The sequence below is a fragment of the Calliphora vicina genome, chromosome 1, assembly GCF_958450345.1.
Source record: "Calliphora vicina chromosome 1, idCalVici1.1, whole genome shotgun sequence".
Lineage (NCBI taxonomy): Eukaryota > Metazoa > Arthropoda > Insecta > Diptera > Calliphoridae > Calliphora > Calliphora vicina.
Genome location: NC_088780.1, coordinates 153,730,914 through 153,745,600, shown reverse-complemented (window position 1 = coordinate 153,745,600; position 14,687 = coordinate 153,730,914). Strand labels below are relative to the sequence as shown.

General features: G+C 30.9%; 1 protein-coding gene across 2 annotated transcripts in view; it reads right to left on the bottom strand.

The window, feature by feature from the left end:
* The window catches only part of Stat92E (Signal transducer and transcription activator Stat92E), a 118,641-nt gene that overhangs the window by 26,179 nt on the left and 77,775 nt on the right, over nucleotides 1-14,687 (bottom strand). For both annotated transcript variants that reach the window (XR_010576865.1, XR_010576864.1), the window contains exon 2: nucleotides 10,564-10,584. The gene's annotated coding sequence lies outside the window, so the exon portion shown is untranslated. The remainder of the gene's footprint in view (nucleotides 1-10,563; nucleotides 10,585-14,687) is intronic.

The window sequence follows — 14,687 nt, the reverse complement described above, 5'->3', positions numbered from 1 at the left end:
TTGTAGACAAATATTTTTGGACGTTACAAACATCAGCACAAACGCATAATACGCTCCCCATTATGGTGGTTTAGGGTATAATTAAAAGTAATTTTAATGTTCTACTAAAAAACACAAATACAGACTTAATTGCACTTTTGAAATCAGAGTTTCGAATTAATTAATTAAATTTAAGTTTAATTCTCTGTAATCTTAATTCAGAATTAAAAATGTTGGTAATTCGTACAACAAAACAAATCATTTAGCTTCAATTAAATTAAAACTTTAATTTGAATAGAAATCATTCATTGTTGAATTAATTCACAATAAAATTCATTTAACCATTTAAAAGGTTACATTTTTGTTAATTCAAATCTAATCGCAAATGATTTAAAATATTTTTTCTTCATTCAATTTATTTTTGTTTTGCGTTTAAAATTGAATTTAAATTGAAAACAAAATTTAAAACATCCCACAGTGGCGCCATTTGAGTTTTTTCGTTGCAAAAATCATAACTTTTGAACCAAATGAGATAATCAAAAAATTTAAAAGGCATATGATAGATAACACAGGTCAACTGCAAAAAAAGGCTTCTCTAACCACTATATAGATTTGATGCATCATGGTTACCTAAGTACAAAAATGGTAAAATTTTTTAATTCTATGATTAGATTTTTTTAAATTTTTTTGTACGCACATACAATTTTCCGAAAATAAGCGAATTCACTTAATTGTGAATAATTTCGAAAATACTCCATCGATTTTTATGATCGATATCTCATATAAGAAATTTCTGCAGTTTTCGATTTTTTATGATTTTTTAATACAAAAAATTTGCTATTTTCACGTAAAAAATATATTTTTTGCTTCAATTTATTATAACACCGCTAATCAGGCGATTAAAACGCAATATATACAGTGGTGGTCAAAACATATGCAACTAGCAACAGAATTTTACAAAAGTTGTTTAAACTAGTTTTAAAGGTAAACTAAAATATTCATTTGCTTATAATATTTGTTTATTAATGCTTTAAAAATGAGAATATGAAATTTAATTCAGAATTTTTTGCATTGAAAATAAAAAAAATTAAATAAAACTACATATGGGTTGATATTTCAATGGCCAAAACATATGCAACTAATTGCTTCTAAAACATTTATGTCTATAAAACTTAATATTTTGTGGTAAATCCTATATTTTCAATGACGGCCTTACATCGGCAAGGCAGTGAAGCTATCATATTGGCAATAAAATTTGCAGGAATAGAGTTCCAAGCATCTACCAATCCTTGAAATATAATATCTGAATTAGTGCAATGTTCGGTGTCGATTCTTTGATTAACGATTTCCCAAAAGTTCTCAATGGGATTTAAATCCGGTAATTGTGGTGGCTATTCCATTACTGAAACTCTTTCTTGTGCTAACCTCGATTTAACAACATGTGCAGAGTGCTTGGGTTCGTTATCGTACTGAATAACTCATGGAAGAGGCATATTATCCTCAGAATTTGGAAGCATTACTCTTTCCAAGATGTCTCTATAGATAAATCCATCCATTATTTCATTAATTCTGAGCGATGGGCCAACTCCAGCAGCTGAAAAACAACTCCCATACCATTACGTTGCATCCTGCATGCTTCAACGACGTTTTCCCTACGCGCAGAAAACCGCTTATATCAAAACGTAATCAAAAGAAACGTTTTAAGTTTGCTATGGAGCATTTAAATTGGTCAGAAAACAAATGGACCAGTCGTCCTATTTAGCGACGAACCCGAATTTAATATCATCGGAAGTGATTTCATGTGTTATGTAAGACGACCAGTTAACACGCGGCTTCAAGCTCGATACTGCAAAAAGACAGTGAAACATGGAGGATGTAACGTAATGGTATGGGGGCTGTTTTTAAGCTGCTGGAGTTGGCCCATCGCTCAAAATTAATGAAATAATGGATAGATTTATCTATAGAGACATCTTGGAAAGAGTAATGCTTCCAAATTCTGAGGATAATATGCCTCTTCCATGAGTTATTCAGTACGATTACGACCCCAAGCACTCTTCACATGTTGTTAAATCGAGGTTAGCACAAGAAAGAGTTTCAGTAATGGAATGGCCACCACAATTACCGGATTTAAATCCCATTGGGAACTTTTGGGAAATCGTTAATCAAAGAATCGACCCCGAAAATTGCACTAATTCAGATATTATGTTTCAAGGATTGGTAGATGCTTGGAACGCTATTCCTGCAAATTTTATTCCCAATATGATAGCTTCAATGCCTTGCCGATGTAAGGCCGTCATTGAAAATATAGGATTTACCACCAAATATTAAGTTTTATAGACATAAATGTTTTAGAAGCAATTAGTTGCATATGTTTTGGCCATTGAAATATCAACCCATTCGTAGTTTTTTTAATTTTTTTTCTTTTCAATGCAAAAAATTCAGAATTAAATTTCATATTCTCATTTTTAAAGCATTAATAAACAAATGTTATAAGCAAATGAATATTTTTGTTTACCTTTAAAACTAGTTTAAACAACTTTTGTAAAATTCTGTTGCTAGTTGCATATGTTTTGACCACCACTGTATGTGAAAATTTGTACATATCATGTGGAAAATATTTTCAAAATTCAATCAATCGAAAGAAGATTATTAATTACTCAATTTTATGTATATCAAACAAAAAAGTAAAATTTTGTGAAAATGAGCGAATTCACTTAATTGTGAATAAATTCGAAAATAATCAATCGATTTTTATGACCGATATCTCATTTTGTTGTCATTATATGTGGGTTTGTGATAAAGTAATAAACCTGAACCATTTCTGCGTTTTCGATTTTTCGTGAGTTTTTAAAAACAACAAAAATTTGCTATTTTCACGTAAACGCAATATATAAACAGATTAAAGGTTATGTAAATTTGAACTTTTCCAAGTTTATTTCTGTAATATCGGACGAAACCTTTTTTAGTTATCATAAATTATGTGGAGAAACATCTACAAAAATTCACAATTTAAAAAAAAAAACTTCTCCATATTATTTAAAATTTGTACCATATTTGTACTACTGGAACCACAATACATCAAAATTGTGTAGTGGTTTAAAAAGCCTCTAAAATTTTTTGATTTTGTTGCCCTGTGTAATTGATCAGCCTATGAAATGATTGAAATTTTTGGAAAAATCAATTTTATGGGAAGTAAAATAAAATATTTTTTATTTTACTTGATTTAAAATTATTCCAAAAAATATAAAAAAAAAAAATTTGGAAAAAATATTTTTTTGGCTGTCTTTTTTTAAAATTTTAACTCTAGCAAAAAATGGTTCAAGAACGGGCAGCTTGAAATTTTTGCATTAGGTAAAGGAATAATCAAAGAACTTATTTTGAAAATATGGCAAATATAGAAATTGATATTTTTATTTTCCATCAAAGTTGAGAAATATTAAAAAATGGATAGTTGGTAAATATCGATTTACCTGGACAAATTTTTCTTCAATATTTTCTTAATAAATATATCTATCAATAGAATCAAAAATAATGATGATCCTTTACATAGTTTTTGATATATTTTATCTCAAAGCGGACCAATTTACCTAAAAATGGTCTGTTCTTTTGAAAATTTAAAATCAGTCAACTTTGATGGACTATATCTTCTGAATCAAAAATCTGATTGTAACAAGAGTAGCATATATGAAATCGATGGATAGTTTTCTGTAAAATAGGTTTATTAAATATTTTTTAGGGAAACGTGAAATTTTTGATTTTTGCAATCTCACTTGTTCTACGGCCACGACTTTTTAAAAATCGAAAAGTCGACTTTTTATATGGTCTTGACCGACCATACTTACTTACTTGTGTGTACACTAAGTTATGGTAAATAGTAGAAAAATAGAAAATAGTCGATTTAAATAAAAACGTCAAAAAGTCGAATAGTCGAATAGTCAACTGTTTAAAAATTTTAAAAACTTCAAAAGGTCGACGTTTTTGTTTCAAATATAGAACCCTATTAGTTTAATATTAACGGCGCTAACCTTTATAACTATAAACGTAAATGTTGCTTGACAAATATAAATTTTTATTTATTTTATTTCTTCATTTGTTTAATATTAATGTTGACATTTAACTGCCAAGTGCAACATTTCACATGACAATCTTCAACTGTGTTTTATTTATTTTGTTAGTGTTTGTTATTAACAAAAGAAAAATAAGTTATAGCTTAAACACAAACAAAAATATATATTATACTATATGTATTTTAGATACTTCCATTGAGAGATAAATAATTTGTTAAATTCTTTACGCGTTTTTTTTAAAAAAAATATTCAATAACTGTGTAAAAAGTGGAATTTATTTGAAAATAAGTAAGAGCATTATAGTCGGCTGTGCCGAATATGATATACCCACCTCAAATATAATACATTTTGTATAGAAACTTATATCTGGTTCACTCGATTTGAATATTTTCTATTATTGGAAAATATCAGTGGTAAATTTCATTTAAATGTTATCGGCAACAAAGTATATTTTCGTGGTAGGCCCGAACAAAGTTGTTCAGATATTTTGGTTTAACACTTTTTACCGGTTCAAGATATTTTGTTCTAGGTCTCCTTGTTTAGGCCCTATTTTGTTTTAATGTTTCACTTTAACCCTCTAACCGGCAAGGCTGCCTTTAGGCGGGGTATGTTAAATGTATGTAATGCTGCTTTATTCGATTATTTCTCCCGTTATAACGGTAAATATGTGTAAAGAGACAAACAATTTACTTATTGTGATATATATGAACGTGCACTTGTCTTTTGTTTCATTTTATTCCAACGTATTTTTTTTTATTCAAACAATAACCTGGTATATTTTTTTACCTCAAAATAAAATTGGCCGGTTAGAGGGTTAAGTACTATCGTGCCTTAAACAATAGACAGATGGACGGACAATGCTACTTCGTCTTAGAGTTTTATAAGGACCCAGATCTTATTTATACTTTTGTGGGTGTACGACCAATATTTCGATGTGTAACAAAGGGAATGACAATATCAATATATACACTGCATCAGTTTAGTGTTGGGTATAGAAATTGTTAATTTTTTTTATTGATTTGTTTTATTACGCAGTAGTGTTAAACAATGCAAAATGTTGATTATAAAGCAACAGAACACAATAGTAATATATTGTTAGCTTAGAGTACAAATGTGCTAAAACCCTTTTCATAAATTGTGTAATATAATTTTCAAAGTACATATTTTAAATCTGTTAATGTGATGTTTTTCTTTATTTGGTAAAATATGTAAATGGAAAATATTCACATTAGTATTATTGCATGTTTTCATTGGTTTCAACTCTATCAATCGATATAAAGACTTTATTGTTTTTGTAACAGTTCTGCTGTCATCTAAAGTTCATACATGGGAAAAAAACTGAGTTCACAATCTTTGCCCAGTAAGATTCGGGTTGTACCGGAGCTAAGAAGCAATTGTCGTACGAACGAAAGCCTCTACTGTAAGACATTCTTTGCGATATGAAAATTGATTTCAAAATTATACAATATTGGACTTAACAGGTTTGCACTCTAAACTAACGATGTATTTACCTGTATTGATAAGATGCTCACAGTGGCGCTAAATATAAGCTGACAAAACACAATAGAACATTTTTTTAAATTCTATTTACATTAATAAAGTAACAGGTGGGAGGGAAACCTAAGAATCCCAAAACAAACACACAGTCAGCTGTTTGACATTTTGAGGTGGCGACGATCGAAACACAATGTTGTTGTGTTTAAACAGTGTGTGATTGTGACATAAGATAGTAGTAGAACCATCTTTAACTTTTAATTTTAACAAAAATATAATTAATTAAAAAACTGAAAAGTATTCATTACTATGGTATTGAATAAAAGAAGGCATCGTTTTCATTTGAAAACCTATGGGATTGAGATCTGGCTTTTTTAATTTTCCGCTTCTTAACTGTAAGGGCAACACTGCTCCTGTCAACAGGCAGCTGTCAGTCGACACCTCTTTAATGACAAGCTGCGTCATTTAAATTGTGTTTAACAGCCATTGATAGCAGACTACCGCGTGACTTGAGAAAAAAAATGGAAAAAAGAGAATTTCGTATTATTTGCATTATTTTTTGCGGCAAAAAACTCAAATAAAGGCTAAGCTTGATTTGGTAATTGGTTAATTTCAATGGTAACATGTACGAGAGCTATATTCGGCTGTGCCGCCGAATATTATATACCCTTCACCAAATTATACTTCAAAATAAAAATTTTAAATATTTTTAGGCAAACAAAATTTATTTCTTTTTCCAGTTGTTTTTTTTAATTTTTTGTCAATAAAAAAAATTTTTAATTGTTTAAAAAAAAAAATTTTAAAATTAATTTTTTTTTTAATATTTAGCGTAAAAGAAACTTCTGGTGAAAAAAAGGTCTTTGAAATATCTATCATTAGATATCCATATTGTCTATATTATTGACTTAGTATTCCAGATATAGGTCAAAAATAGGTTAAAAATCGAGGTTGTCCTGTTTTTTTCAGATAAAGGTAAAAAATAGGTTAAAACTCGAGGTTGTCCTGGTTTTTTCCTTATATCTCGGCCATTTGTGGACCGATTTCTCGATTTTAAATAGCAACCGTGCCGGAAGAATTCCGGAGATATTGATGTATGAATCGTGTATGTAAGTTATTTGGGGGCTTCGGAACAGACAGACATGGACATGGCTTAATCGACTCCGCAATCTATAAGGATCCAGAATATATATACTTTTAGGTTCGGAAAATTATATTATGGAAATTACAAACGAAGGTGAAGGTTATAAAAAAAAAGTGGTTTACAGAATTTCGTTGTGACGCCCAGTTGAGGTCTCTACAGCCGAAACATTCATGATATGGTGTTGGCCGATCGGAGATTGAAAGTGCGAGAGATTATTGAAGCCATAGGCATCCCACATGGCTCAGAATTATTGAAAAATGGAGCATATTCATGTTTAAAAAGAAACAGAACAAAACAAACCAAATAAATTAGTTAATTAATTTTTAACGAATTCTAACCTAATCCTAGCTAATTTTGTGCGGTTGTATTTAATAATAAATTTTCTGGTAAAGGGCTTGCTTCGTCCCTTTAGTGGTAAGCAGAGTACGGAAATAAACAAATCGAAACGTTTGCTATGGTTTTGTTTTGTTCTTTGATATGAGTAAAACAAGAACCAAACGTAAACAATGAGAATGATTGTGCCATTTTGTTTTGTATTATTTTTGCTCGTGAACGCAAACCGTACATTAATATAAACGTACGCAGCTAGAAAAGAAAAGAGTAAGAACAATATTGAAACATTCTGATAAAAAACGTTTAAGAAACGTTTGGTAATTGATTTACTCATTATAATAGAGAACACAGTACAAAAGAAACAAAACGAATAAAAATACGTTTCTCTATCTGTTTTGTACTCAAATGTACGATTGTAACGGTAAATTAAATAATGCAGATGAGTGAAAAGCTAATCGTTTATTTTTTTTTTTAGGTGGCACCGAAAAAGTGGACAACTACAAGTTTTAGCAAAATATGTATTCAGAATATTAATACTAGGCTTGGTTTATTCCCGTAATCTGAACTTTATGACAGTGACAAGTGACAGATAATTTTGTCATTGTAATAAACTTCAGAAAGTCTTTACAAACTATCTATTCTACTTTAAATCCCTGCGGACTTTCAAAACGTCCGCTCTTTCAATGAATTTTAACTTAATTTGGTAGCCCATAAATACAGTGAGTGACAATACGATGGAAAGTTATTTTGAAAACTATAGTCCGTAATTTCAGTTTTCAAAAACATAACCTTTTATCAAATATGTTTTTTTAAGTTCGATAGAATTTGAAATTGTAAAAAATAATTAGCAAAAACATTTGTTGTTCTTGACAAACCGCATTCTGAACGTGAAATTTTGGGTCACTTTTTTGAACATTGCTGGCCGTATGTCACAAATAACACGAACAAAGTTGGCCTCCAATGCCTCCTTCTCGCATACTTACGTTTACAAATGCGATATTCTCTTCAGTACGCACATGGTATGAAATCTATCCACAGTTAGTTCGAGCGATGGCTTGCACAGATGAACGATTATGTGCTCCATAAAAATCACAAAGTCGTCCAGAGTATACTGATCATAAATGCCAAAAAGTAATCGCAGTATGACAGTTCGTTTAATGGAGAGAATTCTTTGGCAAACAAAAAATTTACCTGTTAACTGGTCACCTCGTTCATGTGATTTGATTAGGATTACCTTCTCTGGTGATATGTAAAGTCCCAGGTTTAAGCAGATAAACCAGAAACGATCGACAACTTGGAAGCGAATATTCGATGCGTTATTGCCAAAATACAGTATGATCTACTGCGAAGGGTGTGTGAAAATTGGACATGTGGAAGGCCCGAAATCATATTGGCTGTATGACTTAAAAATGTGTGATTTTTATACCCTTCACCTTCGTGAGAAAGGTATATATGATTGTCATTCCGTTTGTAATTTCCACAATATAATTTTCCGACCCTATAAAGTATATATATTCTGGATCCTTATAGATAGCGGAGTAGATTAAGCCATGTCCGTCCGTCTGTCTGTCTGTTGAAATCAATTTTCTGAAGACCCCAGATATCTTCGGGATCCAAATCTTCAATAATTCTGTCAGACATGCTTTCCTATTTAAAATCAACAAAATCGGTCAACAAATGGCTGAGATATGAGGAAAAAACCTGGACCTATTTTTGACCTATATCTGGATTACTAAGTCATTAATATAGACAATATGGATATCTAGATATTTCAAAGACCTTTGCAACGACGTATTAAGACCATAGTAAGTTGGACATAAAATGGGAAAAAAATATTTTTAACCAACATTTTTTTTCACCAAAAGAAATTTAAAAAACCAAAATTTTTTTTTAAAAAATTTTAAATAACAATTCGAAAAATTTTTTTTTCAAAAAATTCAAAAAACAACTTTAGAAAAAATAAATTTTGTTTACCAAAAAATATTTAAAATTTGTATTTTGAAGTATAATTTGGTGAAGGGTATATAAGATTCAGCACACTTGTTTTTTTAAATTTTTAACTTTTTTTTTGAAACATTTGTTCAATATAATATTATTCATTGTTAAGCTGGCCACACACGGAATGATGTGATTTTGTGCGCGGACAGTCTCATTAACAAGTCGAACATGAACAAATCACACTCACAAATCATCCGTGTGTTGGCAGCTTTAGTATAACACTTTCCCATCTTTCTGGCAACATATGAATTCCATGCCAAAAGAACTGCACATTTTTTGAGACCAAGAACGAATCAAGCCAATATCGTATACTCTGTTCCAAAGTAAAGCTTTGGGATACGCTTTACTTTAGAACAGAGTATCAGAGAGCGTTTTCTAACGATCGAAACAAAATTGTAGTCGGACAAAGCAAGGTCTGGACTATAAAGCGGGAGAGGCATAACTTCACAACCTTTTCACAGATATTGCAACATGTGACCGAACGTTGTAATGATAGATTATTATGGTTTCAGGTCTGGTCGTTTTTCGGCCAATGCTCGGTCTGGTTAGATTTCATAATAGATAATAGCCCATAATAGATAGGATCCTTTTGCTCCCGCCATATACAGAGAATTACCTTAGCTTCATGGATATTTGGCTTTCGTGTCGATTCGGCTGGTTGGCTGGAGTTATTGTAAAGGATCCATTTCAATTCAATCGTCTTTCAAGGTCTCTCAGCTTCAATTCGTATGATACCCAATTTACATTTGGATGAATCCTGCTTTGAAATTGCTACTTGAGTTACTCCCACTAATGCCTCCAATTCTTGGTCTTAAAACTTTTTTGGCTGGCCTGGGCGATATGTGTCTTAGGTGTAAAAACACCACTTCCGAACCGAATAAATCATCTCTCGCACGTTGATACCGATGGAACACATTCACCATAAAATCCAATATATTAATGATATACTAAAAACAATACAAATTTCTTAAGAATTTTTTTGATTTGTAACCTATTCATTGAATATTTGGGTCTTGTGAAACTGGATTTGAAGAACACAGAAATGTTATTCCTGAAAAAGCAAGACTTTTAGCGTAACTGAACCTCCTTAATGAGAAGATTTCTAGAAAATCTGGTTTCACTTTAAAAGGCTTATTCTTAAACATGACTTTGGTTTCAGTTTAATTTGCCTTCATGTGTGTACACAGGTTTAACAAATTTCAATCCAGTTAAGTAATTCCCGGAAAATTGTCTCAAAAGTGTTATTGTAAATATTTTTTTTTTACCATTTAAGATTTATTTAATTAACGCCAAATAAGAAATTAATACTAATTCGAAGCTTCATAATTATATGCAAAATTGTAAAAAATTAAACAATTAACATGCTTATCAAGTTATAACTTAAACAATTTATTCAATTAAATTAATATATAAATTTTTATAACCAAACGTTGTTTTTTTATTTTTCAGTGAACAAAAAAACAAAAAAAAAACATGTTGACACGTTTTTGAAACAAATCTGAAAAGCTGTCATACTTAAATTAAATTTGATAAAATAAAATTTATATTTACCTCAAATATTACAGAATATTGCTAAAATAAAAGAAGAAAAAAAATAGAAAATTAGTTCATGTACATAAAATAATGTCTGTTTAATTCAAAAATTTAAATTCAATTTAAGAAATAGAAAAACAAATTAATTTTTCCTGAAAATGATGGATGAATATTCATTACAATAACTAGATGACCGCCCCGGCTTCGCCCGGTAGCTATTTACTAATGTTAGTTCTTCAAGTTTCTCCAAGCCACATACACCCTGTTCTTGTTTATTTGCAAATAAAGTATCTAAATTTGTACTGCATACTTTAGGGGGCTTTTTTTATTACAGTTTATTACAGTTGGACTCAAAAAAATCGAATAAAAAAAAATTGGCCAAATCGCTCCATGACCATTTCATTTTTATATATATAGATAGATATTATATTGGGTATATGACTTAAAAATGTGGGATTAACAATAGAACTTGTTTTTTGTTTTTAATAACATATATGTCATTTTAAAGGATACATATCTGTTATTTAATCTAACTTAGTTATTGAACAACAATGTTTTTTTGGCTTTGAAAATTTCGAATTTTGTGCCAACAAAGCGTCACATGCGGGAAGTTTTGCTTTACTTTTTTAATTTGAAAAAAAAGTGCAGCTGAAGCACACCGATTGCTCTACAAAGCTTATGGTGAATGTGTTTCATCGGTTTCAAAGTGCAAGAGATGGTTTGTGCGGTTCTGAATGATGATTTTGATACGGAAGACAAATATCGCCCAGGCCTGCCAAACAAGTTTGAAGACCAAGAATTGGACCCATTACTCCATGAAGATTGTTGTCAAACTCAACAAGACCTTGCAAAATCATTGGGAGCTACTCAACCAGCAATTTCAAAACGTTTGCAAGCAGCAGGATTCCTCCGAAAGCTGCATTTTGTATGTCTAAAATGCTGCTTAAACGCTATAAAAATAAACAAATTTTGAACCGAATCATTACTTGTGATGACAAATGGAGACATTACTCGAATTGTAAGAGATCTTATGTGAAGTTCGGCCAACCAGCCGAATCAACACCAAAGCCAAATATCCATGACGCTAAGGTAATGATCTGTATTTGGTGGGTCCTTCCTATTACGAGCTGCTGAAATCTGACCAGACCATCACAGGGAACTTGGCATGAAACCACAAAGTATACAGAGGCGTCACGAGACAGAAAATAATATCGTTTACTATATGTCTTTCTCTTTATGAACTGCCCTTTTCATCGTTTTGTTTTGTTTATTTGTTTGTTTTGATTACATTACTTTGTCTATCATATTCGCGTTGTATATAGCGTTTTGCTTTAACACATCTCTGATATTGTAGTACAAAATATTTGCTATCGCTTTTTAAGAGAACTGCCCTATCATCTGATTTTGAATTTTTGAAACGTCAAATTTGACATCTCTGTATACTTTGTGATGAAACCGAAATATTTCATTATGACAACGTTCGGCCACATGTTGCAATACCTGTTAAAAAGTATTTAGAATAAAGTGGTTCGGAACTGGTCACCCTTATAGTCCAAATCTTGCGTGGTCCGACTACTATTTATGTTGATCGATGCAGAACGAGCTGTCTCTGTGGCAAAGTTCATAGCTAACAATGGCCAATACTTTGACGATTCTAAGACGATCTAGCTATGTAATGTTTCTAAATTAAGAGCTGCTGACACAGAACTAGTTACGCGATTGATTTCTAGGGGAAAGGTATCCGGAACGAGATCCATGGAGGGACGCCAATCGTCTCAAAAACACCTCATGCGAAATTTCATTCATTGGTTACCGATTCGAAATGATTGAAACGTACAAATGAAATATTGGTCGTAGAACCAAAAAGTATATAACTCCTGGGTCCTCATATGATTCCAAGACGATCTAGCTATGTAATGTTTCTAAATTAAAAGCTGCTGACACTAGCTGCTGACACGAGAACTAGTTACGAGACCCGAGGAGAACTACTTTGAGGGACGCCCACTAGTCCCCATTCCATGTACGAGCTCATGTAAATACAAATCAGACTATCAAATCAGAAATTTCATTCATTGGTTACCGATTCGAAATTATTAAAACGTAACGGTAACGCTAACTTGGGTTATTTGAGTAAATATATTTTAGCGGTAACGATAGCTTAGCGGTTACGAGCCAATCTTGTTAGAAAGCTAAATATCAAAGTTATTGTTAAATATCAAATTACATAGATGGCGTAAGATGAATAAAATTTATTAAACAAAATTACCTTTTATTAAAGTATACTCCTACCTACAAGTATGTAAATATTTTCATAAATACAAATGTATTAATAATTCAACAAATGGAAATATACCCAACAATATGTACAACAATGATGTTGCAGGAAAAACTCTACAATGAAGTGCATATTAAAAATATGTTTATAATGAAATACTTGATGGGAGTAACAAGAAGTAACTACATTTTTTTTATTGAACAGTATAAACAAGGGTGAACAGTAATTCGTTTAAGCGACTAAATTACACATTTGTGAAAAAATTACATGTTATGATCACAGATAGGTGATCATATTGTGGATACCCGATCTTTAGATTAAAAGGATGTCATACTTTTGGGTCAGAGGTTTTTAGTTTGGTCTTCTATTACTACTAAATTTTAAAAGTAGCAGAATTAATAAAAACTAATGACTGCTACATCAAAACTTTTTCTTTTTTAAGGTAGCAATAGAAAATAAATTACTCTGCTACTTTTAAATTTTTCTTTTATTAGTACTACTACAACTACTGCTACCAAAATGTGAAGGTAGCAGTAGTAGTAGTAATTATTGACTCCGAGTTTTTATTAATTTTTTAACTAGACTACTTGTGTTTTTTCGTTGCTACTGCTACTTGTAGTCTAGTTTTTTAAACACTGACTACAACCCTAGTTTTTCTGTACTCAAACCTGAAAATTATCCAAAACATGGAGCAGTTTTATCTAATGTTTTCACATACTAGTTATTTCTGGAAATCAATAGAGGCCAGACTTTCTTGATCCAATGTTCATGTTTTGCACTGCTGTCCCATAAACCCATCATAAAATCATAAGTACACTTCAAATTACTATATTTTACCGCTTTCCCACTGTCTTAAATGTTCACTACACTCTTTACACGCAATGTTTGGAATTCAAGGCCTACTCAGGGCCTAAATCTCTATCTTCAAGTAATTAAAATTCGTGTTATTGATTTTCTTTAAACTACAAATGTAACAAAACACATTTCGTCCATTGCTTCAACTTTTTCGATAAGAACATAATTTTAAAATCAATTTAATTATACAAATGTACATATAAGATTACGAAACGTGCACACGAATTTACTTATGACAGCCAATATTCAAAATTTAAGGTAGATCCAAAGCTACACGCAATGATTTTCTTTATTTGTTGGAGTGTGTTATTTTTCAAATTAAAATAAAAATATTGTATAATTGAATACCCTAGCATAAACAAAATCAAAATGACAGAGTATACTTCAACATAAAATAATCAACAAAACTCAGATATACAACATACATACATATTTATGTTTACGGCTACAAGGAATTTTTAATGCATCTCAGCATCATCCTTTTTACCTTCGAAAAACTGACAGTAACATCACGGAACAGCAGGAGGAGCTTTAGCAAAAAAAAAAACACTCTCCTACGCAATTAAACACGTACAACAATATATATTCCCGTAGATTTTTTTTAATAAATTCTACAAAATATTTATTCTCATATTATTAAATTCATCGAGTGGGATTGAGTGAGTGGTACTATCTATATCAATGTGTAATGAAGTTATGAAGTATTCTACTGATGATAACCTTCCTATTTTATAATAAAAAACCAGTAAATCAAATCGAAATACATTTTATTCATATGAGTAATTGTTTCATTAAAAATTGATGTACCTCTCTGAATCTGGACCGATTACAATATTGTATGAGAATACAAGGTGAGATACAGGGCGCCAAGAAAGACTATACAGCTTGTAAATTGCACAAATTTAAAACTTTATAATAAAGCAAGGTTTAACCCTAACTCTGGCACTATTATCTGTAAATATCTGAAATTTAAAATAGCTATAATTTATATATTATTGGTCTGATTTGATGC